Source organism: Lissotriton vulgaris, unplaced genomic scaffold (genome assembly GCF_964263255.1).
Source record: "Lissotriton vulgaris unplaced genomic scaffold, aLisVul1.2 SCAFFOLD_650, whole genome shotgun sequence".
Taxonomy (NCBI): Eukaryota; Metazoa; Chordata; class Amphibia; order Caudata; family Salamandridae; genus Lissotriton; species Lissotriton vulgaris.
The window spans coordinates 592,257-618,436 of NW_028245951.1; positions in this window are offsets into that span (position 1 = coordinate 592,257).

A 26,180-nucleotide genomic window follows, 5' to 3' on the forward strand; every position below is an offset into this window, starting at 1 on the left:
AGTTATGGCGTAAAGAAGCACATAGGAGAGCTGAGAAGGAATTCCACCAAGCAGAGAGAAGTAAACAAGCAGCGGAAAAAGCCAGAGAAAAAGAACTGTGGGAGGAGGGGGAACGGGTCAAGGCAGAACAGGCAGATAGAGAAAGAAATGCCCTCGTTGCTGGTATTTATCCTGTCCTCTCAGAAGAACTAGCTAGAGTGACCCCCTCAGAAATACCCCGTAGGTCGCAAGCGCCGCCACCAGTACCCTTTAGAGTACGTAGGACAAAGCCGACAGCCTCAGAAGCTTTTATTTCCTCCTATCTAGAAGAGCCCGCACCGGACTATGTAAATGCAGAATTCCCTCCCCCCCCATCAGAGGCTCAGCTCCAACAGCTCCAGCAGGTCGTGAAAGACGACGTAGGGCCAGGGGCAGTAGGAGGGGGGCCACCGCCAACACCACGAGCACCGCTAGGGCCACCACGAACGCCACAAATGACATCAACATCATTTAAGTATTCTGTAGGTGTAACAGTTCCACGTTGTATATACGATCCAGTACCAGGAGAGGGTTCAATGCTCGTGTTTTCACTAAGACTAAGACAAGCCGTCGACTATTTGGTCACATTACCAGACATGAAGGAACACCTAGATAAAATATACCATTTCATTAGAACGGGGGAGGGACCCGAGTGTATAGAAAAGGCCATGGATCACAGAAAGGTGGAGGTTAAGAACTTCATTCTACGTTTTATGATTAACTGTCTGATCAGGGAACAAGACCAACCAGACAAAGATGTAAAGAAAGGTCTGATGGATTGGAGTGACAACATAGCTGCCGGTCGGCATGATAGACTGGGACAGACAGAAAGTATGTACAAGAAAATACGAAAGGAGATCTTAGAAATACACAGTGAAGTGTCTGACGGGCAGTTTGAGTCATCAACGGAAGATCTTGAGTCAGACAATGAGGCAAAGGACAAAATGAATTATGTAGGCAAAGCACGACAGTTTGACAGGCCCAAGTGCCTCGACTACCGCAAGCAGGGACAGGCTATAAAAGAAAGATATTCCCTTGAAAATCTATTCCAAGCTACTGAGAAAGCCCTGAAACGACGGATAGAGTGCGAGCGAACCCACACCCCACACGAAAAGGAATTGGTCCGGTCAGCCGTCCAGTGGGTGTCCAATTCCAATATATATAGCAATGATATAGTGGCTCAGACTTTCTTGAGCCTTCCGCTGAACGAACAGCGTTTGGCTGGTATTTACATGGTTCAACATTTAATAACGTTGTACGAGAGTCAATATTCTGATCCCGGTCCATTGTATAAATTACTGGACGATATACTTCTAGAAAGATGGACAGGCCTAGGTACTGACTTAATTAATGTCATTCTGGACCAACGACATAAGTACTTAACTTCTCTGACCACATGCATGCTTCCCGCCCCACACCACGACAGAAAGAACCTATACATAGACAGACAGAATCCCCTACGAGAGGTACATCCCGTCAAAAATGCAGCGGGTGTATGTTTACACACCCTTGACGAAATTAGAAATACTGGAAATGAAAAAGATGCTGCCCTGCCATGATAAAGACCCGGGGGGGTTTCACCGTGAATTAAAAGACATTCTCCGCATCGGAGATTACAAGTACACTGACATTCTGAAACTCTTAAAAGTACTGTTGACTGCTGGTATTTACGAAAAGCTTAAGGAAAAAGACTGGGAGGTGGGAGAGAAAAAGATAAGTTGGGCAGAATTGGAAACAGAGGATAAAGGCCGGCACGCTGGTGTTGGTCTTGGGGACAAAGCTAAAGCGCTACCTGAACTCCTGATACAGGTTTTGCCGAGATTATTGATTACTAAAAAGGAAGACTGGGATGCTATTTCAGCCTGTAAACAGAAACAAGACGAGGACACAAGTGATTTCTATTCTAGATTCGAGAAATGTTTTTCTATTAATAGTGTCCTTAAGCCCAGTAGTGAGTCATATCCTCATCTTTTCGTGAGCAAATTAGTAGAGAATTCCTTACCCCAGATCAAGAATAGAGTACTGAAGGTTGAGAGTACTTGGCAAGCAAATAGCCCTTCCCAAATGTTGCAAATGCTACAATATCACCAGAACAGAATTAGAGAAGAGCAGGATAACGAAAAGAGACGCATGAAAGAGACGAAAATGAAAGTGCTGGTTGCCCAATCGGTACCAGCAAACGCGAACAAAAATGGCAAAAATACCACCACACCTGTCAAAGGGAACTGTAATTATTGCAAGCAACCAGGTCACTATGTAAATGAATGTGCTGTCCTGAAACACAATATAGCTACAGGCAAGACAAAAGAAAGACCGCATCCTCCTAGGCAGAATAGCACCCCACAGAACACGCAACAGACCGTAGCAAATTTTCCACCTCCACCACCACCTGTTAATGCCCCGACACAAATGTATCAGTACACGCAGTCAGACTATCCAGAATACCAACAGTTCTCATGAAAGAGCCTAGAGAGGGAAGTTGGCTTGCCCCTTATTGAGGTTCCTGTAGATCAAGAGGGTCCCTATGTACATAGTCGTGTATTGGGAAAGGACAGAAAATTTCTGATTGACACAGGGGCGAGCAGAACTACCATCAGCCATGACGAGGTTCCAGGGGCACCCCTTTCAGGCTCACAGAATGTTTCCCTGGGATTTTCAGGAAAGCCTATTGTTAACGAAGTATCAAAACCAGTTTCCTTAGGAGTAGGTCCATTGTCACGTACCACAGACTTGTTACTTACTAGATCATGTCCAGAAAACTTGCTTGGTATAAAGACATTGAAAGAACTAGGAGCAGTTATATGTTGTTCTCCAGAAGGAGTACGACTGTTCTTACGTGATTTTAAGGGACACTATGTGTTGAAGGATTTTGACAACAGACTCCAGAATGTACCACAGCACCTCTGGGCACAAGGTCCGACTGACGTAGGTTACATGCACATTACACCATACCGTGTCACTCTCAAGACAGGAGTAGTACTACCACGTGTCCGACAATACAAGTTACCACCTGACGCCGTAGTAGCCTTACTGAAAATTGTTGACGAACTCATTGCACAAGGAGTGGTAGTGGAGACTGACTTGAATGTATGTAATTCATCTGTCATCCCTATTCTTAAACGAACAGACCCTAATGCACCACCAGTTTACAGACTAGTTGTTGACCTTCGAGAATTGAACAAATGTGTAGTCCCTCAATACCCAGTGGTCCCAGACATTTCTTCATTACTGACTGCTATTGATTCTGAGGCAACGTTCTTTACTGTAATTGACTTGAAAAATGCTTTCTTTAGTGTTCCAATTCATCCAGATAGTCAGTATCTTTTCGGATTCAGTTTAAATGGACGCAGCTTTAAATTTACGAGAGCTCCCCAAGGTTTTACAGAGAGTCCTAGCATTTACAGCCAAGCATTAAAAAGACAGCTGGACAGTATTCATATGCCTACCAACACTGCACTGCTCCAGTACGTAGACGACATCCTAATTACAGCACGTTCAGAACCAGACTGCGAAAATGCATCACTGACAGTTTTACACTTTCTGGCAGACAAGGGGCACAAAGTGTCCCCTTCGAAGTTACAATTCTGTGCACAGCAAGTGGTGTACCTTGGACACTTGCTGTCCAAGAGGGGTAGACAGCTGACACAAGAACGTATTCAGTTAATTGCTAACCTTTCACAGCCTAAGACGCAAAAGGAAGTACGGGCCTTCATTGGCCTCACTTCATACTGCAGACAATGGATTCCCCAGTATGCCTATCTAGCCAAACCACTCATACAGTTGACAACACAGGAGGCAGCGTCTTTGACTGTCCTCCCTTGGACACATGAACATACCTTGGAATTTGAAGAATTAAAAAGAGCCTTATGTCAAGCACCAGTTTTAGCGACTCCTTGTTACAGCAAACCTTTTATGCTTTTCGTCACTGAACGAGATGGAACAGCACTATCTGTCCTCACACAAGATCAAGCAGGAAAGCACAAGCCTTGTGCTTATTTTTCTAGTACACTCGACCCAGTGGCCCAGGCTCTGCCTGCGTGCCTGAAATCAGTTGCAGCAACAGCCCTAGCCATAAGACAGAGTGACTTCATTGTGCTGGGACATCCCCTGACAGTCCAGGTACCACATGCAGTGGAAGTTCTCTTGAACAGGACACAGACACAGCACTTGACTGTAGCGAGACTGACAGGATATGAACTGACGTTATTTCAGCCACACATAGAGATTAGACGATGCAATATTCTCAACCCTGCTACACTTTTGCCCTCAAGTACAGTAGACACTGCACCACATGACTGTGTGGAAATAATGAATACAGTGACGAAACCAAGACAAGACCTGACAGACATTGCACTGACAGACCCTGACCTGACACTTTATGTAGATGGTTCATGCATGAGAACAAGCACGGGAGAGTTAGTGGCAGCATATGCCGTGACCACTGCTACTGAAGTCATAGAGACACAAAGAATAGACATACTATCAGCATAAGCAGCAGAGCTCATCGCTCTGACACAAGCCTGCATAAGAGCTAAGCACTTGAAAGTGAACATTTATACAGATTCGCAGTATGCATTTGGTGTTGTTCATGATTTCGGAGTGTTATGGAGGGAGAGAGGTTTCTTGACCTCTTATGGGGCTAAAATTCAGCACGGTCCGCTTATTCAGGCTCTGTTAGAAGCAATACATTTACCTACAGCCATAGCTATCATGAAATGCAAAGCACACACCAAAGTTACAGATACCATTTCCCAGGGTAATGACCTGGCAGACCGAACTGCTAAACTTACAGCCCAGACACCAACAGACACGACAAAGACAGAGGTACCATTACTGACAAAAAGTATGACAGTCAGGGATCCTTCTCAAGATGTACTCGACATACAGACACATGCCACTTCAGATGAAATAAAGAAATGGACTGAACAAGGAGGGGTCCAGACTGACCAAGGTTGGATGACTAAGGGAAAAGGAACATGGTTTCTTCCTGATGCCATGGTACAAGTGATCATAAACACAGCACATAGTCCAGCACACTTGGGAGAGAAGGCAATGTTAGACAGCTTACAGAATATCTGGTTTAACAAGCATCTACGTGCAGCAGCGAAACAGAAAGTACGTACATGTATGATCTGTTGCCAGTTCAATCCAGGCAAAGGCATTCCGGTGGAACAAGGCAGATTTCATCCTCCTGACCATCCTTTTGAGGTCCTCCAGATGGATTATATCCAAATGGACAGATGTAGAGGTTATAAGTATGTCCTGGTAGTTGTATGTGCACTATCTAGATGGACAGAAGCGTATCCAGTCCCAGATTATACTGCTGTGACCACTGCCAGGCAATTGGTGCGTGAGTTTTTCCCCCGATATGGATTGCCCCGTGTCGTGTACTCAGATAATGGTCAGCCTTTTTCTTCTGAATTGATGAAACAAGTGTCCCTTCTGTTAGGATACCAGTGGAAGTTTCATTGTGTACGACACCCTGAAGCAGCAGGACTTGTAGAGCGCCATAATCAGACACTTAAGACAAAATTAGCCAAGATTTGTGCCGAAAAAGGCGTGGATTGGATGGTAGCCCTGCCGGTTGCCCTCTTTTTCATGCGTATGGTAGCTCATTCCAGAACAGGCCTATCTCCTTATGAAGTGGTCTTCGGCAGACCACCGAATATGTGGGGTACGCCTATGCCTAAGAAAATAACTGATGTTGACAGTAACATGCTGACAGATTACCTGGCTTCCTTGATGTCTGCACTACTCTCTTGTCGTTCACAGGTTGCCGCCGCCTTCCCTGACAACACCCAAGTCAAGGAACATGCCATCGTTCCTGGTGATTACGTCTATGTGCGGAACTTTGATCGATCAAGCCCCCTCGAGCCACGCTGGAAGACACCGAAATTAGTACTGCTCACCATGAGGACTGCCGTCAAGGTCGAAGGACGTAAAGGATGGCTTCATGCCCAACACTGCAAGAAATTCTTTGGAGATTCTGGAACTTTGATAAAGACTAAAGACAGTACCGATAGTACGGACTCTAAGCCCCCTTTGCTAGAAAAGACTCCGCAACAAGAATACAGGTCCAAGTTACGGTCTAGTAAGTCAGACAGCGTTTAATTGTTTAAGTCCACTAGGTGGTGAATCGGTTAGACAGGTTCCTGACATGTATAAGATCGTAGACCAGAATAGCAAAAAGAGCAAGATGAGAGAGAAATACTGCAAGATATTATGCAGTAGATGTATAGTAACTCTGATTTTTATGTCTCTTCTGTGCATCACTATAATATGTATCAGCTTGACACTACATGTTTTCTTTCCTCCTATTGCCTCACATATACACTTTTCCATTAATGACACTGTAGAGCATACATTCAGTGATCTGCCTCCCCATGAACTGTCATATCGACTAGCCCTGCGCAACAATACTTTTATTCGAATGTTGCACCGTTCTCATCAGACCAGCAATGCAACCGATTGCTGGGTATGTGGCCAACTTCCACCTTATCAAAACACGAAGGGAGTACTGCCCTTCTTCCCTTTTCCGTTCTCGCACAATGGTTCGTGCGGAGCATGGTTTGCTTTAATGACATCACTAGACAGAAAGTCCACAGTTTCCCAGGGCGACTGGATATAGGGAAATTTGAATAAAGTAATGAATGAGGCATGTTTTCCAGACGAAGACGGTCTTCCCCAAAGGAAGGGGACCGATCTAGAAAATGAAGTATATGAACAAGGAAATGCTTCCCTTAACTTTATGATTCTGAATGTCCAGCCCGAGCATAATGCAAGTCCACCGTTTATATCAGTCCTACCAGTTAAAGGTGATCTGTGCGTTAGAAAGAAAGGATCAGTACATTTGGGACACAGTGAATGTAATCCTGTAGTCGAGTTTAATGATAAAGGAAAGTCCTCTTTCAAAACTTCCCGCCATTCCTATTTCATTTGCGGTCAGACAGCCTATGTACATCTGCCCTTAGACTGGGGTGGCACATGTTATATAGCATTTCTGCTGCCACCCGTCTTTCTAGCCCCATCCCATTATCATCGAGATTCACAACTAGAGCATGTTAGACACCGGAGAGAGATCGATTCCTCCGTGATTGATCAGACTGAGACAGCTTGGGAGCAATATACAGATTTCAATAAAGGATTCTTTTTCTTCATAGGTCCCGTCCAAAACAGTAAACTCATACGCAGGTTAACAAGAACTCTAGAAGCAGTAGTGAACGAGACTGCATCTGCTCTGGCGAACTTGACCCAGGAACAGTCCGCCATGAGACTTGTTGTTCTTCAGAATCGCCTAGTTCTTGACGTCATCCTGGCAGATAGGGGCGGGGCTTGTAGAGTGATCGGCTCCAGTTGTTGCGTTTTTATTCCTAATAACGCGCCATCTGTGTACGCAGCAATAACAAGGCTCCACAAGATAGCTCACGAGATACATCAAGACCCAGGCACATGGACTTGGTCCGGTTGGCTCTGGGGTGTAATATCGGCATGGGGATGGAAAGTGTTGTCGTTCCTAGGAATGATACTGCTTATGATATTCGGCTGCTGTCTCTGTCTGCAGTGTGGCCCGGCGATTTGCGGCCTGTGTGCCACTGCCTGTATTCCCCATCCACGTATACAAAAGAAAAAAGACGAACAAATGATGCTGTATGATCAGATATACGGTCTCATGAATATAGATGTGTCCTGAAGGGTACAGTAGGGGACAAGGACGGAATGAGGAAATAGAAATTTTACATGGCCAATGTGTCCCCAGCGTGTACCCCACGTTTAGTGTATGTGCATGTCATCCATTTCCCTTTATGGCCTGCAATAATAATGCCTCTGCATTTCCGTCCCACATTAGGATGTCAGTTACCCTGTCTTCCATGAAAGAAACGTTAATTCTGCACTGAGGCCTATGTTGCCAATGTATTTGCATTGTGCACGTTTAAAAGTCGAGATGAACCCGTTTTGTGGCTCAGCCTGAGCCAGTTCCCGAATTAAGGTTTTTCATGCCTCTGAAAACTGCAGCTCAGCTACGTATCCCTGACCTCTCGCATACTTCTGGCTCAGCCGACAGGGGCCCAACCCGGCCTGCCAAGACAGTATTTTGCACCCAGTTATCTGCTTGCTCCACAGAAAACACATTCCTGCCTAGTGAAGAAGGTAAACAGAACCCGTCTGCAGAGATAGGGCCTAGCATTTCTGTCTCCGTTTCAGTGATTTACAGAGCTTGCATCCATAGAAAGCCCATGGCCCCCACGCAATGCACGAAGAAATATATGCACACACCGGCTCTTGGTGATGAGCAACCTTTGCTTGAGCGACCTTTACTTCAGATAATACATCCCCGGATTCAAGATATCAGATAATACCAGACGAGCAGGTCGTCCTGACACTGAAGGCCTCTCTACTAGATCGAAAGTCAGCTCCCCCCAGCTTCCCCCCAGTTACACGTTAGTTGTACGTCATGATCAAGTTGCGCACACAAGTAGGGTAAAGGTTCCAGCTGACCATGCAGACCCCCTTCATGTATCCACCCACTTATGACTCACTTATGACTCCTCAAGTGAACGCCCACATGCTCTTATCTCTCTCTTTCTCTTGCTCAGCCTGGAGCGCTCCTCCTTCTCTATGCAATGAAATGTATATTCCATGTATAAATATTGTACTCTGTGAATAAAGTTCAGAAGACCCTTCCTGAACCTTAGTGGTGATGGAACCCGATTCTCCCTTAACTCGAGTTACTGAAATAAAGCCCTTTTGAATCGGACACCACGGACTCTGCCTCTCATTATATGCATGACCCTTTGTTTAAGTATAGAAATTCTGACAGGGTAAATATTTAATTTACCACAGTAGCACCCCTTAAATGCAAATTTAAACAGGTGTTGCGCACACACATGTCCAAAGGACATGTGTGTGTGCAACACGCAACTTAGAAAAATGCTCTTAAAAGCATTTTTCTAAGTTTTCGCTATTTACCACGAGGTTTGACCTCGCGGTAAATAGCGGCCCAAAATAGCGAATTCGCAATTTGAAAATGGATGATGAATTGCATTTAAGGAATCTCAAATAGAGATTCCTTAAATGTAATTCCTCGCAAATTTGCGAATTCGCTATTACCGATTTTTGCATTTGGGATGATAAATCCCAAATGCAAAAATTGCGCTCGCAAAGAGCCAGATTCTGGGAATCTGGCCCTTTGCAAGCGCTATTCACATTCATGAATCTGGCTGATATCTTTATCATTTGGAATGGTGATATTGACTCAGGCAAGAGCTTTGTCAGCAAACATAATGACAACCCTTTTAATCTTGCTCTGACTGAACACATAAGTGAAACCAGAATTGAGTTATTGGATGTTTTGGTTGAAATTGTCGATAACACCATACAGACACAACTGTTCTGTAAAACAACTGCAGGGAACAGAATCCTGAGTGCCTCGAGCACCCATCCTCGAAAATTGGTATACAGTATTCCGTAATGGAGAGTTGTTACGCGCTAAGCGCAACTGCAGCTATGAAAGTATCTACCTGAAAGAGAAGGAAGTAATGTTCCAATGCTCCAAGGAGACAGCGTATAGTCTTAGAACTATATCTGAGGCATGCAATAGAGTTGAGTCAGTCACTCGTACACAGTTGTTACACCCAGTAAACCATCAAACTAGTACTGAGAAGCTGAGATTTATCACCACTTACTCAGGACAATCACAAGATGTTCGCCAGATACTTAAGAAACAATGGCATGTCCTGTTAACTGAGACCCATCTTTGAAAAAATCTCAATAGTTGCCCCCAAATCACCTTTCAAAGAAATCGGTCACTCAGAGATGAACTAAGTCCTAATCATGTGACCCAAAACAGTGGTTCAATGAGTAGTAGCCGCCCTGGGTTTTGCTGCTGCAAGAAGTGCAAAGCTTGCAGCAATAGCATCGACTGTACAACACTTGCCATATCAAGTAGGGAGAGGGAATTCGTAATTAAGAAAGCTCTTACCTGTAACACGACATATTGTATATATGCACTTATTTACCCTTGCAATAAGGCCTATATAGGTAGCACCATTCACCATGCTAAAAAACATGTACTTGAACATGTCAGGGCTATACACCATAATAACAAACAGCACACTGTTGCCCGACATTTCTTTGACCAACATCTTCAAGATGAAAAACTTTTAAGAATTTTAAGAATGGTGATGATTGAAGCCGTTCTTGCGAATGTACGGGGTGGGTACAGACAACTTGCATTACGCCAACTAGAGTCGAGATACATTATCAACCTAGAAACTATGACTCTCTTGGGGTTAAACTCAAGTGAAGAGTTATCAGTACACCTGCTTCATTAAGTGTAATGAATTCTGTATGTGCAATGTGATTGTAAAAATAGATATGTTGCCGATTCTGTTTTTAACAGTTTTTAAAATTAATTTTGTAATTATTTTTATTTCTCACGTTCTAGGTGAGGTGCACTTGTTTAACTCAGGCCATTTACACACATTTCTTGTATGGAATCCTTCGCCCACTTGGGCAGAATTTTCCATTGGATGCATCTGGTACCGGGACCATTAACTGGCTTTTACCACATTGGTTATATTGGGTATATTGTTCGCAATTATTTAGTATGTATTGATGGTATCTATATACATAAAAGTCAGACCTATGTATATTTGCAATATGCGGATCCAGATGCCCTACTTGTGCGGGTGTTTCAATATCTATCAGAGAAATGTACGTTTAATTTATATGAATAATTTGGTGTATAAATGACATTAGGATAACAAGTATTGGATGAACAATTACTTGTCTGTATTATCCGTTTCTGTTGAATTTACGCACTTTTCTTACATACCGATTGACAGTGTTAAGATGGCCACCATGGGTTGTATTAACTTTTCACTTTTTGGTGTAATTATTTGTCCTTTCACTACTTTTGATGCATCTGTTAAATGAGCTGTTACTGCTTAGCCTTTAGCGTGACCAAGGGGTAAGCTGAAACGTGTTGCTGGTGCAGTCAGTAAAAGTCATACACTGCAACTTTCAAGGTGTCCTTGCTTTTTTCTGGAACATCAGAATTTTGGTTTGCATGTTGCAGGGTTTCGGGTACCCTGAGCGAGGACTGCCCTACATGACTGCCTCTACTTGTACCGGATTCTTTGTTTGAATATATATGTGTATAAATGTATATACACACACACACACACACACACACACACGCATGCACACATACACACACAAACACACATATATAACGGCGGCAGCCACTATGCAGGTATAGTTAGGATTCCAATAGGTAGGAATTCCTCAAATGTGTGATTGCTAATAACTTTTCCACCATTTGACCAATCTCCATGAAACATTGCAGACCTATTCCTTATTCCTTTTCCTACATTGGAGGGCAATGGCAATTTTTATGGTGATTGCTTAAGGGGCGTGCACAGTGATGTAGCAAGGGGAAGTGGTCCCCCCCGGGCGGCATGAGTTTTGGGGGCGGTGGCGGTCGCAAAACATTCATATGGCTTGTGAGTCGCTATTAGGAAGGGAACGCCCCTTCCTAATAGCGAATTGCAAAACTCTATTTTGCGAGTCGCAAATTATTTGCGAGTCGCAAAATAATGTGAGTATATGGCCCAGAGGAAAATTGCATGTGCAAACGGGTCGCAAACCCGTTTGTGCATGCAATTTTGCGTCGTATATCTGGCCCATAGACAATACATATGCTTTATATATGTTGATATCCTGAACCCTTTAAAAAGCCAATAGGTCCCCTTTTTAGGTCTCGCCTGTCGATGCGCATGCGCATCGAGCAAGCGAGACTATGGGGGCTCATCGACTCTTTATCCAACTTGCAAGGAATCGTGGCGATTCCTTGCAGTGCCCGTGACTTTTAAGCTCAATGCGCATGCGCATTGAGCTTAAAAGCGCGTGCACATGGCCCCAGCCGCCTGCCTTGCCTACTCTCCCGCCCCCTCACTTCTTGATTGCACGGCTGCTAGGCCGTGCCTCCCCTACTCCTCCTCCTACTCTCCTCCCCTCCCGTCTGTTCCCGCACTCCTCCCACACCCCCCTACTCCTCCTCCTACTCTCCTCCCCTCCCGTCTGTTCCCGCACTCCTCCCACACCCCCGCTCCGCCCCCTCACTCTCTCTGCCCGCCCGCTCTCCACTCCACGGCTTTCTTTTGGGCCTCCATAGCTACTGCCTCTCCCAGCCCCCAGCCTGCCCCGGTGTTGGCTGCATAAACACCGACCGTCTGTCTGCAACTTGAATAGAAAGAATCCCGAAAATGCTATTTTTTGTCCGCTATGCAAGGTACACGGGGCCTGTTTGTTTTGGATCTCCCCGGGCATTCCTTATCTGTCATTCATTCTTCCCCGCTCGGGGATTCCCGCGCTGAAGACGTCACAAGACTTCGCACCCACGGACACGCCTGGGCTTGTCCCGGCACCAGGGCTTGAAAAACACATTGCCACGGCCTGTTTCTTTATTTTTATATTCAGTAACTCGGACTCGGCTCTTTCTGTGTTCCAGTTCTGTAATGTGATGCGAAGAGCTGAACCGGGTCAACATTTATACAAGCACAAAACAGCACCCGCTTCCAATGTTAGAACCATATCCTATATCTGCATATGTCCCTAGTGGCTCCATGTCATGTATGACGCACTTCTCGAATTCCTGGGTTTCTGCACTTCGCACCCAGGCAATTTGAGCAACGCCATTAAAGCAATTTAAAAGGCTATTGTATGTAATGCACACGCAGACAGAGCCAATAGTTTTAGCTTTTGAAAAGTGAACAATTGTTTTATTTACCTTCGCTAAGGCAGCATGTGCAAAAGCGATCACAAACATCCCTCACAGATCAGTTACAATACTGACAGCACTATCGACTGAGGGAAAACGTGCACCTCATAGGGATCATTTACAATACTGATAGCATCTCAAAACCCTCAGTACGAAGAGCAGACACCTCTGGTGGCAGGAGATGTACTCAAAGAACAGATACAGCACTGGTAGGGAAATTGCAAGCTTCCTTCACACACAACTCAGTTACAGTGCTGACAACCGTGGTACACATATCCTCTCACACAAAACAGATATGGAAGGAGTGCAACGCCTCACCCTAACTCACCCTCACCCTCACTCAACCTCAACACCTCACTCACCCTCACCCTCACTCACCCTCAACCCCTCACCCTCACCCTCACTCACCCTCACCCTCACCCTCACTCAACCTCAACCCCTCACTCACCCTCACCCTCACTCACCCTAAACCCCTCACCCTCAACCCCTCTCTCACTCTCACTCATCCTCACTCACCCTCAACACCACACCCTCACTCACCCTCAACGCCTCACCCTAACTCACCCTCACCCTCACTCACCCTCAACCCCTCACTCACCCTCACCCTCACTCACCCTCAACACCTCACAATGACTCACACTCACCCTCACACACCCTCACCCTCACACACCGTCACACACCCTCTGCGTAACAACACCTCTCACACCCTCACTCACCCTCACACACACTCACACTCACGCAACGTCACACACCCGAAGCCTCACACCCCCTCACTCACACTCACCCTCACACCCCCTAACCCGCACACCGCCTAACACTCACACCCCCTAACGCTCACACCCCCTAACAATCACCCCCTAACCCTCACCGCCTCACTCTCACCCCACACCCTCACCCCCTCACCCCCCCCACCCTCACCCCCTCACCCCCCCACCCTCACCCCCTCACCCTCCACCCTCACTCACCCTCAACCCCTCACCCTCACCCTCAACCCTTCACCCTCAACCTCTCACTCACCCTCACTCACCCTCACTCACCCTCAACACCTCAGCCTCACCCTCACTCACCCTCACCCTCACTCACCCTCAACCCCTCACCCTCACTCACCCTCACTCACCCTCAACTCCTCACTCTCACTCACCCTCACTCACCCTCACCCACCCTCACCCACACTCACCCTCACTCACCCTCAACCCCTCACCCTCACTCACCCTCAACCCCTCACCCTCACCCACCCTCAACCCCTCACCCTCACCCTCAAACCTTCACCCTCAACCCCTCACTCACCCTCACTCTCACTCACCCTCACTCAGCCTCAACTACTCCCCCTCACCCTCACTCACCCTCAACCCCTCACCCTAACTCACCCTCACCCTCACTCACCCTCAACACCTCACTCACCCTCACCCTCACTCACCCTCAACACCTCACCCTCAACCTCAACCACTCACCCTCACTCACCCTCACCCACCCTCACTCACCCTCACTCACCCTCACTCTCACTCACCCTCAACCCCTCACCCTCACTCACCCACCCTCACCCTCACCCTCACTCACCCTCAACCCCTCACCCTCACACAGTGCAATAGGTCTCAGACCATTTCAGTTAGAGCTTTTAGAAATGTTTATGGCATTTTTTATTTGTAATTCTTTAGCATTGGCTACAGGAAACAAAAATGGTAAACATTTACAAAAAAACCCATAAACAATTCTAAAAACACTAACTCTAATGGTGCGAGACCTATTGCATTTCCAATGCTTGTTTGGTGTTTTGACCCTTTGACAAAGTCAGCAGGTCTGCCTGACTTAAAATGACACCCTTTATATGTAGCCTTGCACGCCCACTGGGATTTGGGAGTCATGGCTTTTGCGCAGTAGGGGGGCACCCTGCAGCCTACACCACTCCAGGTAATTAAAAAAAACTGGAAGTTCATTGATAGAACCAAAGGTTAAAGAGACCTTATAGTTAGATGAAAATGGCAGTTAAAACACTCCATTTTAAACTAACAAAACAAATGAAATTCACCAATTATAGTTACCTCAAGTAGCTATAACTCATTTCGTAAAGTAAGTATAACTTGCGCCATTGCCATGTTCTGCTTATGCCCTCACATATTACTTCACTCGTGAATTGTCATATTACATCATTGAGAACATCACTCCAACATCTTTAATGACATCCTTGATGCAACACTGTGCATGGCAGGGTGTGAATTTCGCCTCCCTGACACTATGTTCTGCCTTGCATTACTTTCTGGGAAAGTCCCAGGAAAAGTCACGTAAATCTGATATGCGTGGCTTTCTAAATTACAGATAACATTTTGAGTTGTGGCAGTGCCCAAAAATTTAGGCATCCACAATTCAAAATGTTACATTTGGTCCTTTGTTTTTTTCAAACAAAGTTTGGCATTTGGAGGTCTCTTACACTAAAAAAAAAAACACTTGCTTGGATCACCGACAAGCCAAATCTCCTTGACTTCCCTGGGTGTCTAACTTGCAGAAATGTCTGCGGTTGGTAAGTTTCTACGGATGTCGGCTGATTCTGGGACTAATTACTGCAGCTAATCCCCATCTTATCGAAAATCACAGAAAAATCATGATGTTTTCACTTTACATTTTGGATCCCTGGAGATAGGCTCACTCACATTAGTGGAGTACACTTTCTTTTTGAAAAGTGTGGGAGCACCAGTTGCTGGGACTTTTGTCAATCCACGCAGATTCTGGAACATGCCCTCACTGAAATGTTAGAAAATCTGTGATTTTAGTGAAAGATTGGCAGGGAAGTCTGTGCAAGAAAAAGTAATGGGATCCACGCAAGCCAAATCACCCTGAACTGCTAGAGGTTTCTCGTTTCCAAAATTATGAATAAAATGTGATAACCAGTTATGCACTAAGGGCGCTCTGCACATCCATGGAAATTAATAGTAAATAGTACAATGATGGTGCTCAAGGAGGGCGAGAGGTTGGTTACCACAACCCCAATATTATCCACACATGTGGAAAACAAGAGATACAAAGGAATTTCTCAGAGCACTCAAATGTCAAAATTAAATTGTCCCAATAAATCCTTCTTCTTGATATATAAGGGTCCAGTCGGCACAGTCAGGTACGTTTATATCTTCAAATATTTTATTAATTGATTCAATTCAAAATCCAAAGTATACAGCTCCAATTCAAAAATAGAAACAGCCAACACGTGTTTCGTCTTGCTTAAATTTAGCATTTGCCTTCTTCAGGGCTGCAGCCCAAAATAACAATACATAAGTATAACTCAAAAGTTTACTCCAACACATTTCTGAAAATACTGTACATAAATCCAAGCTTCGTAAAAGATGAGCAACCACAAACCAAAAACCTGTGTCGCAAGAAAAGAGGGATAGAACCAAGTTCCCAACAAGATCTCATCCAAAGTATGTGTTATTTAGTGATCTATAAGCCTCCGATAACACAGGCTCCTACAAACCTTATATTTTAACTGATCATCAATACAATGTTCCTTCACATTATGTATTCACTCCATTTCAGAATAAGTTCCTCCTGTAAATATAGATAGATAATTCCCTAGGAAGAAGTAAAAACAAGGCATCTTGATTTCTCCATAAATAATCCATCCAGATAAATCCATAGTAATACTACATCAATCTGTTATATACTTATATCATACCATAGTCCCTTACCCATCAATTTCACTATGCGACCCTATTCAAACTCTAGGTCTCATACATAGCCGCATAGACACTTATTTAAAAAGTTCCTCATATCATGAAACTATAGTACAACATTTCTCAGCAACCGTGTAAGTTCTTGGCATCGTATTTCATCTTAACCTCCGGCTATAAGGCTGTATACCACACGCAAGTCAAATGCTCTCCAACCAAATTAAATTTAAATTAAATTGAATTCCTCTACTCACCTACAGTAATGCCCGCTATGCTACACTCATGTAATATCCGCGCGTCACTCCGTATCCAAATCAAGCAACGAGAGAATCACAAGTACGTGATCTGAAAGTAGCACATAATGAAACTATATTAGGTGTGATCACACCTAACCAATTAAATTACATATGCACCCTAAAGGCACCCGCAGCACAATACACTTACCGAGTGTCCTCAGCACCTTACCCGCTACGCAGCACTCCTGTAATGTCCGTGTTTCACTCCAAATCCAAATCAAGCAACGAGAGAATCACGAGTGCGTGATCTGAAAGTTGCAAAACCAGGCCCACATTTTGCAGCTACCCTATCCCAGGAGTTGATGAAATTCAAAAAAATATTTGAAATTGCCACAACCTGTTTTGGGACCTTTCCTATCCCATGTAATAGACTCATCCCTATGGGTGAGTTCCTGTTTTTATTGGGAGACGTGTTGAAATGCCCAATACTAGAACATATGTTATTATCTATTGATTTCTTAACATGTTTGGCTCCCAAACATTAGTCAGTGTGCTCAAAAAAACACAGTTTGTAAAGTGTCTTCAAAACTACCAGATGTTAAGGATTATCCCAAATTCAGAGTTGCATGATTAACAGCTACTCCTCAATGTATATTCTTAGGCATATTGAAAAAATGCCGAACTCTCTTTCATAGCCATTTTTATTCATGTTTATTCGATAGATTTGCCTTATCAATTGAAGCATAGTAGAATAATATAAAAAATAATTATACGCCGGAATTCAGTTGATGGCCCTGGGAATTGCATGTTTTTGGACAACAGAAAATTTGGTGATTTAATGGGTTAGCCAGAAATAAAGGAATATTTCTTTTGTCATCTATTTCCGTTTTCCCTTGTACTTTTCCCATTTTCTGATTACAACGATTAGCTTGTTTGGGAAATCCATGGATGATCTGTGCCTAGTTGAATTCAGAATTTTTTCTAGTTTTCAGAAAATGTATAACTTTCCAAGTTCATTCGTGGGTTTTGCACCTCTTTCCCCCACAACCTACATCTATGTAGAAACTGGAAAATAAGACATATTGTTCATCAGTTACAAAGTTCATGAAAACTTTGGGGGAATAATGATTGTTTTTTACAATTCCGGCTGTTTTTGAACGTTGGCAAGAGGGTGATCTCAGCACAGCAAACCTATTAATCCCGGCCACCTGATACACCTCCATTAAAAAAATTGCTTTCCAGAGATTATCATTTTTGATTTGTGCTTGTGGATCATTAGAGGAGTAATTTAGCTTGGGTAGACATTGCTGATCCGGGCCAAATTTTTCTGGACAACATTTTTTAAGGAACCATGACCTCTATATACTTCCTTCATTTTGGTGTCAAGCATAGGTTTTGGGAGTCAAGTAGTCTTACAGAGACAAAAAATATCTCCTCAGAGCAACCCTTCCGCTGTTTTCCAAAATGGCAGCTATAATAGAGGAAGCAGAGACATAAATAGAAATGAAACAAATAATAATGTTATTTAATCTTTTTATGTATACACCAAGCAATGCTTATGATCTGAATATGAACAAATTAATGTTTAGCACTCCTGTTCTAGACACATTTTCATAGTTCACTTTAATTATTTGTTTTGCCACTCGCTCGTGGCGCATTGCAGAATGTTGAACATTTGAGAAGAGCATATCGACAGGGACATCTTTCTGCAGCGCAGGTTTTGCATATGCATGTAATTGTAAGTTCTGTGGGTAGAGGCTTTAGAAATTTCATAGGTTTTAGCACCCCATTAATATCTTCCCAACCAAATTCATACAGATCATTCTTGACATATGCATGATCCATAACATTTACACATTTCCTGATCAAGTAGAACACTCTTTTATTGTGTTTGGAGGATTGAACAGAGGTCCACGGATCCTAGGACTGGATAATATTGCCTTTATTTAATAAAATTTTCTTTGGAGGAGATTTTGCTCGAGGCACTGGACCGCTCCAGCCTCGTATTCATAACAGTTTTTTTTAGGTATTGAGCATTTGGTCCTCTTTGCATAGCATAGGTATTTTGAGCAGTAATGAAGCAAATTTTTTTTGATTCAATATTATCTGAAGAAGACAGTTGTCCGGTGTTTGTCTTAAGAAAAATCTTTATTAATTACATGACATGGTCTTCATATGTACTTTTATTATTGGTGCTCTGGAAGTGAAGTAGCAAAACTGCTGACACTGATCTCTTGAACCCACAGTGCCGAAAGACCATCAAATGTGTGACTGTCAGAACTCATTTTCCACACATGCACAATGTATTTTTCTAGCTCTTTAAAGTCATGTTCTTCTTCAGTCTCAGCAAATCCTTTTTGAAACTGAACAGGCTCAGCAGTTAAAGCTCCAAGCTTTGTTCCAATTTTGCTTATAGTATTATCACCCATAAGAATATGCACCTTGATATGAACACTAGGCATCTCTGGGTCAGATTTCGTGTACAGAATATGAATCAGGTCTAAGAGGCAGATTTTCAAAGGTCGAGTAGAATTCACGCTGTACCAGAAAACCATAACGTTGCGTGCGTGAAAGTAAATAGCGCTGTGTCATATTTACACCGTGAGGCGTTGCGAACTAGCGCATGCGCAAAAATAGTTTTACATTGTAACGCAAAAAGTATTTGTGTCATGAATATCTGTAAAAAAAAATTGCAAAACACCGCAAAAGGATGTGACGTATTTTGGTGGAAGTCCAAACACATAAAATGGCAGAGAGCCTTGCACCACAGCCCAATCCTATAATGCAGCAGTAACAAGAGGATCCAGCTACCAGTATCTTCTGGGAGGATCACAGAAAAATAAAAAAAATAATCTACACCAGAGGAAGTAGTACTATTAATAGCTGAGGTCAGCAAACTGAACACCAGCTATTTGTAAACACAAAAATACCTCAGTGGTACCTACCTCCAGGACGGCTGAAGAGTGTAAAAAGCGATGGCATGACATCAAACGCCATACTAAAGAGAAGTTAGCCCATAATAGTGGGATGCCCTGGAAACTGATGGTGAACCTGAGAGCAACATTGGTGGTGGGGCACAAGGTCCAGCCACTGCTGAGCTTGAGGAACATTAATTTCATGGTAAAGTATATTATTACACACATTTCTATGGATTACAGACAGTACATGGTCCATGCAATCACTATGAAAATGTGTAATGATCACAGTAGTAATTATGGTATATGTGTGTTAGGTAACACTTTAAGGGCTAGGTGACCAAACATTTTGTGTTGGGTTAGAGTTACAAAAGTGATAAAAATCAGGACTAAATGTATTTGTTCATAAGTAACTTACCAGTTCCAAACTGCATGCCTCATTTATAAGGCCCTACCGGCACTATTGTGCCACCGGAACGCAACTTTTTTTACATTCCAGTGGCGCAATGTGCCACTGGCATATTTATAAGGCCACGTAAAGCCACATTATGTGGCTTTTTATGGCCTTACAAATATGTGCCACTTTCACGCAGAAAACTGCATGAAATGGGCATTCCATGGATGTTGCTGGTGGCGTTCCCAGCAACATCCATGGCTTTTCGACACTGCCCCAGATTTATGAGAAATCGTAAGTCTGAGACAGTGACAAAAACCTACGCCTCTCCAGGGGAGGCATAAGGGAGGCACAACAAGAAGGAATAACTTTATTTCTCCTTGTTTTTCCTCTTTCTATGTGTGCTGCATTCTGCAGCACAACTAGAAAGAGGAAAAAGCCGCGTGATTATTTTTGTACAGGAAGGTTTCCCTTCCTGCACAAAAATAATCACCTCTGCAATGCAGGCATCCTTACACCATGGTGCAAAGGTGCCTCCGTTGGTGCACGGCAGCCCAATGAGCGCCAGTGATGGGGAAAAGGACAGGAATGTACCATATCTAATAGATATGGCTTGTTCCTGCCCTTTTCTTCTGGCCGTAGGGCAGCGCAGCAACAAGGCCTGCTGCAACTGCACTACTGCAAAAAACCCATCAATGAGGCCCTTAGTTTAGTGCTGGCAAGTACCCTTTGCACTGTTTTGTGTAACGTAGCGCCAAGGGAGTATTACTTGGGAAGTACATGGGTGTTCGCATGCACCCACCCATGCCTTTTGACTCCAAACCCTATCTACAAACAAATAGTAGACAGAGTTTATTGTGAAAAGGTAATGCCAAGTAATGTGTTTCTCCTCTCTTCTCTGCATGTGGGCTGCACTGTGCAGCACACTTGCAAAGTGGGAAAAGTCATAAAGTTTGTCTAAGCCTAGTATTCTGTTCTGGAAGAGTAGCTTTCCAGTACTAAACCTATGATAGAGTATTCAAAATTAACGTTGGTGCCAGGGAGAGGAGAAGAGCGAGTCATAGCGCTGTACAACATGGCTATCTTCTGCTCCCTCCCTGTCACGCCACACAGATCAGCATAGTTTAGCAGCTGTGCTGTCTTCCATGATAGTTTTGAACATCGGGCAGGGGTTTTTAAGATGCACCGTGGTGCAAGGGTGTCTGCGTGAGTGTAGAATACAATTTGTACTTTAATAGATATTTCACAGTACAAAATAATAAGCCAATGCTAACAATAATAATGTGCAACTTGGTCCGAGTGGGTTACGTCAAAAGGCATGGTGGTTACATGGGATCGCCCATGTACCACACATGTAACGCTCCTCCTCGCTAAGTAATACAAAGCAGTGCCTTGTGCTGCTTTGTGCTACTTTGAGGGTGCTTTCCAGCGCAAAACAAGTTTTACACAGGAAAGTAAATTCCCCCCCCAAAACATTTTTGATGCTAACCCAGCACTATATGTTTGAAAATATCCCCCTACATTTGTTGGGTGAGATATACTATGCCATGATGAAGGGGGTTACAATGTTCAATCTTAATACCATGCACACTGTGTGCATTTCTGTGAACTGGTTATTTTCAAGGTCATAATGCTGAGAGGAGTTTTCCACCTGAGATGAAATACATTAATCCTGTTACCCTTCACACATTGGGAAGTCCAAAATGTAATTTTTCAAGCACTACTGTTGTCCTGGCTCAGTTGGACATGCAGTTGTGACTCATATATGATATATATGGCTACTTGATACAAATTAAGAGCGCTCTGTGGGTGATCCTTACACTCCATTTGGTGTGCCTCGTGAACATCACCTCAGCACATTGTATGAGTTTGCTTTTGCTGGTGATACTTTCACCCTCCTTACTGACTGTTACAGACTGTTATAATAGCATTCAACATCCGCTGACAATCACTCTGCTGGCATGCAACTGTACACCTCACCCACCCCCCTATGAAGTTGTAGATTCTGAATATTTTCAGTTTATATGGGAGGGAGTCCATACATATTTGGTGACAATTGAGACATTGTAAATATAGTGTTGTTTGTGTTTCTTATCCTGTGGGAGGAATGCATGCATCTATTTCACCTTCACATTTGCCATTTGCCAGGCACAGTAATTTTGTATTTAAAATCTGTAGTGACATATGGATTTGGTGAATATGAAATTTGGGTCTTACCTATGTATACATTGCCCCCTACTATGCAATCTGGTTAGTGAATTGAGCTAAGATAATACTTCCACAGACCCAATGCGATGGAAATGCTTGCTTAAATGGTGACTGACAATAATAATCGCCATGGTTGCCACAGACAGTAGATATTTGTGCTTCTGCTGGTAGATCTCCCAGTAAATGGCTCCAGCTCTTTTTGCACCTGTTTTGTACCCGCGCTATTTTTTCTGAGCTAATCTTTTTTCGTTCTTCTTCACGTCACTTTGCGGGACTCGTGTAAAAACTTGTGCCTACAGGTTTTGGGGCTTTTTGCGTGGGTACCGGCCTGAAACACCCACTCTGCATACATTAAATTGACTGTTCCACAGAGAGATGCTGTTTGTTCAAGATAACTTTAAAATATGGTGCAAATACTTACTTGCACCTATCTGAAAATGTGTGCACGATTGTCGCCCCTTTGCGTCATGCCAGTGCCAGCATAAACTCTTTGAAAATGTGACCCCAAGTGTCTTTTCTTGCCTGTTCTATAACATATCCATAACTCTGACAATCCTTGATTTATGATCATTGTAATAAATCTAAGTAGCACAATAATAACATCTGTGTCATTTGACATTGCAATGACTCGATTGGAACCATTTTTAAACAGCCCACTCAACATGTAGAACAACAAGAAGGTCAGCTTCCTCCAATTTGCTGTTACGTTCTTGAACAACATGGCTTGTACCTTCTGAATACATCACTGCATGCAGCAATTCCTCATTGACAATCATTTCACTTGCAATAATTGGAAATTCTGTGTTCACTGAACCATCAACAATGTTTTGGCGAGTTAATATCTCCAAGTTCATCTTGGTTGATGTTGATGACCAGAATTTATCAAGTTGCACAGGTATAGGTGTCAAAGTTTTGATGCAGACAAAGTCAATTGTTCTACTTGTAGACATTCATCTGATTCTCTCACATTCTTTGACAGATAGTTCAAGATAACTGCCAAAGACAATGTGCAGTTCTTGCAAGGTGCACACTGACTTCTGTAGTCCGAAGTTTTGCATGGGTGAAATCTTGATGATTCACAATTGTGGCTTTTAATCCACAACAATAGCAGTTTTTAATGAGAACACCTTTTCGAATGGAAATTCTTCAGGTGAATTTTTTTCTCTTCGAGCTCTGGTTCGGTTGCAGCTCCATCAAATAATACGTTTATTGGAAGCAGATAATGCAACAGAATGTCCATGATAAATTCACCCCTTTCTTTTGCTACATCCATCTCTCTATGTGCTTGCAAAAGTTATTTTTTTTAACCTGTTTTGTAGTGGCTGGTTGGACGAAACTCTTACTCTAGCAATTAAAGCGTGGAAGTTTAGTATTAGTGATTATGTCAAACAGCTTTTTCTCTTTCAATACAAATCTTTCCTGATTCAGTTCTGGGCATTGTTTCGATCCATGTTCTAGGACATCTAGTAGGTGTGTCTTTATATCGTTATCCACATATTGTTTGGTCACAAAGTTGTATAGTCGCACAGGCTCAGTTATTTCAGAGTTTTATTTTTGCTGCTGCATGAAATGAAGATGGCTGCCAACATGTTTATTAAAACGTTCCCCTCTCCTTCTCAAAGGTTTATGCTGAGAAACAGTTTCACAATGGTCCATTAATTTCTAATTTGTCAGGTCTCTGAAAACATTGCTAATAGAAAGGACTTCATGGTAAACTAGCTACTATTGAGCAACATATTAACTTTCTGACCAACAATTCCCTTCAAGAATTTCTGTGATCTCTGGATTATGTCCAGTTTCATAATTGGAGCCACAGCATTGAACCTTCCCACTCTGTCTTTCACCACAAAATGTCTTTGGATGAACAGCATTGGGTTTGGTTGTCGTCGCTTTCTTAGAAGACTTGGATTCTTGTTGTGATCCACTGGTTTCTGCTATTTTTTTACTAATTGTTTTCAGGCTTTTTTCCACTGTGTACGACTTGCAGTACTTGTTGTTACAGTGATATTTAACCTTCTTCACCAATCAGTTTTAATCCTTTGTGAGCGCCATCTTGCCATATTTCTGCAGCATCTCAAGCTCTTTTCTTTCCAGCCACAGATGATGTTGGCTTTTCTTTCAGATTAATTTGGCATATGACACATTTTTCGTCGTTGATGAAGTCCTGAGATTTTGTCAGGAGGTAAAGATCCTCTGCTATCACCTGCTTCACTAGTGTTTATGAATTTGAATCAATGGAAAACATAAAAACAATATTAAAATAAATAGGCAATATGATGGCTAAAACACATAATTGTAGAGCCGCTATTTTGGAAAATGAAGGAAGGTTTAATCTGAGGAGTTACTTTCTGTCTCTATAAGACGACTTGACCCCCAAAACCTATGTTCTGATACCAAAATGAAGTTTATAGGTCTCATGGTTCCTGAAATATTACATCATCACTACAACATATCTGCCATTTTAGAAAATGTCATCGAGAAAAATTCAGCCTGTACTAGCAATGTCTGCCCAAGCTAAATTACTATTCTAATGATGCAAAAAGGCTATTTAAAAATGAAAATCTCTGGACAACAATTTTTTTACAGAGGTATATCAAGGGGCCAGAACTATATTGTTGATGTCATTTAGTAACAGCACCTCTTTACTATGTTTTCAAAACACAATAGTTACCATATTTTGGATATTTTTTATGAATCCTGAATAATGTTATAACCCGATTATTTGGGGGAAAATAACTTAGGGGCATATTATCAAGGGGGTTTATCTCCGCTTTTTTGGCTTTAAAAGCCAAGAAAGCGGAGATAAAATTATCTCCCTATTACCAAGCTGTCGCTAACACCAGTTAGTGACAGCTAATAGGAGATAGCGACCAACTTGGGCCCCGCTTTGCATGTCAGTGATATTTATCACTAATGATATGCAAAGTGGGCGTGCCAAGATGTTAGCGACTGGAAACAGTCCCTAACATCGCTATCTCCTATTACCAACTTTTGGAGATATTCGCGCTAAGCGCGAATATCTCCAAAAGCTAACACCTGCCCTGAGCAGTTCTTAGCCATGTTATCCAATGGGAGGTGGATAACATGGCTAAGAGCATTTGCTCGATAATGCATGAATATCGCTGACTTTTCAGCGATATTCATGCATTTCGGCCGTTTTTTATCGCATTTACGATAAACCTTGCTAATAGCAAGGTTTATCTGCGATAAAAATCGCCGATGTGCGGCGATAATTTTTGTCTCTAAACAAGTTAGAGGCAAAAATGATCGCTAGTTGTTGGTAATATGCCCCTTAATTACTTTGTTGGGGATCCCCAGCACTTAAGGGGTTAAGACATTTTTCTTTGTTTTCCTACATAAAGCAAAACCACAACTACTTCTCAAGCTAGACCTAAAGGCACAGAAGGAGAGGGAAAATGTGTCCACGGATAACCCCGGACACTCTAGAGGTGAGTTTCTGCTCCTTAGACCCATCAATTAAACAACTTATGTGAGGAGCATGACAAGAAAATGAGATGTATTGAAGCGGCTGCAAGGTCAGTGAAGGAAATGATTGAATACCGATAGAGCCAAGCCCTGGAGATCAAGCACGTGTTTTCTAGCTTCAGTCCTGGCATGCATGGTGTGAAAAATTAGAAACAAGCAAATAGATTGACAATGCAAAAATATAGAACTTAAGTCCTGCGTGAGTGAAGCCCTGATCAAACTGGTCAAACTGGACCAACAAATTATCATGATGGGTAATCTGAGAAGAGGTACTTACCTCAGAGTTTATGGCTTTCCGGCCATTAACAAGCCTTGACCAAGTCAGAAGGACTTGCCTTTGCAAGATCTGCTGGCTTTGTCAATGTTTTTTAGCCATGTTGCAAATAATTGAAAGTAAAAAAAGCTTTATGACACATCCAGCATTGACTGCGTTATAGTGTTTTTTTTACTTGCAGCTATGCTGCACAAAGCCAGTGCTGCAGT